Genomic DNA, 1,254 nt, shown 5'->3' with positions numbered 1-1,254 from the left:
GCTCCGTGTCCGTGTCCGTGTCCCGTGTCCCGTGTCCCGTGTCCCGCTCCGTGTCCGTGTCCGTGTCCGTGTCCCGTGTCCCGTGTCCCGTGTCCCGTGTCCCGTGTCCCGTGTCCCGCTCCGTGTCCGGTGTCCCGTGTCCGTGTCCCGCTCCGTGTCCGTGTCCGTGTCCGTGTCCGTGTCCCGTGTCCCGTGTCCCGTGTCCGTGTCCGTGTCCGTGTCCCGCTCCGTGTCCGTGTCCGTGTCCCGCTCCGTGCCCGTGTCCCGTGTCCCGTGTCCCGTGTCCCGCTCCGTGTCCGTGTCCCGTGTCCCGTGTCCCGTGTCCGTGTCCGTGTCCGTGTCCCGCTCCGTGTCCGTGTCCGTGTCCCGCCGCGGCAGCGGGCGCTGTGCGGGGCCGGGCCCAGCCCGCCCCGTGTTCCATTCGGGGGCGCCGGGCGCGAGGCGCTCGCAGCCGGGGATGTAGCTCAGTGGTAGAGCGCGCGCTTCGCATGTGTGAGGTCCCGGGTTCAATCCCCGGCATCTCCAGGCGCTTCTTTTGGTTTTATCATTTCTTTTTTTTTTTTGCTCCCGTCTGCCCGCGCGGCCGCTGGTTCCGCCGGACCAGGCCAGCACCGCGCCGCCGGCACGGCACGGCACGGCACGGCACGGCACGGCACGGCACGGCACGGCACGGCACGGCACGGCACGGCCATCCCGGTGCCGCTTCCCCCGGCCGAGAGCCCCGCGGGGAAAATCAAAGCGCTGCGGCCTCAAAACGAGCGGCTCCTCCGCCGGCAAAAAGGAACTGCATTGGCCGGGAATCGAACCCGGGCCTCCCGCGTGGCAGGCGAGAATTCTACCACTGAACCACCAATGCGCGCTCGGAAAGATCCCCCCGCCCCTGGCTGAACCGCCTCATTGTCGGCACCGACGGCACGGATGGCACCGACGGTACCGACGGTACCGATGGTGTCGCCGGTGCCGATGGTACCAATCGACGGCACCGATGGCACCAATGGCACCGATGGCACCGATGGCACCTATGGCACCACCGGCACTGCTGGGACTGACAGCACCGATGGCACTGATGGCACCGATGGCACCAATGGCACCGCTGGCACCTATGGCACCACCGGCACTGCTGGGACTGACAGCACCGATGGACCGATGGCACCGATCTATAGCACCAATGGCACCAATGGCGTCGCCGGCACCAATGGGACCGATGGCACCAATGGGACCGATGGCACCGCTGGCACCAATGGGATCGATGGC

At 68.3% G+C, this 1,254-nt stretch overlaps 2 non-coding genes across 2 annotated transcripts; one reads left to right on the top strand and one right to left on the bottom strand.

Moving 5' to 3' along the window:
- The first annotated feature begins 453 nt into the window (after positions 1-453).
- TRNAA-CGC (transfer RNA alanine (anticodon CGC)) lies at positions 454-525 on the top strand. Its single transcript has one exon. It is a non-coding gene; the product is annotated as a tRNA-Ala (tRNA).
- A 260-nt stretch (positions 526-785) lies between these two features.
- TRNAG-GCC (transfer RNA glycine (anticodon GCC)) lies at positions 786-856 on the bottom strand. The gene has a single exon. It is a non-coding gene; the product is annotated as a tRNA-Gly (tRNA).
- Positions 857-1,254: the final 398 nt, after the last annotated feature.

Source organism: Lonchura striata, chromosome 7, assembly GCF_050655825.1.
Source record: "Lonchura striata isolate lonStrDom1 chromosome 7, ASM5065582v1, whole genome shotgun sequence".
Lineage (NCBI taxonomy): Eukaryota > Metazoa > Chordata > Aves > Passeriformes > Estrildidae > Lonchura > Lonchura striata.
This window is presented reverse-complemented; position numbering and strand designations above follow the sequence as displayed.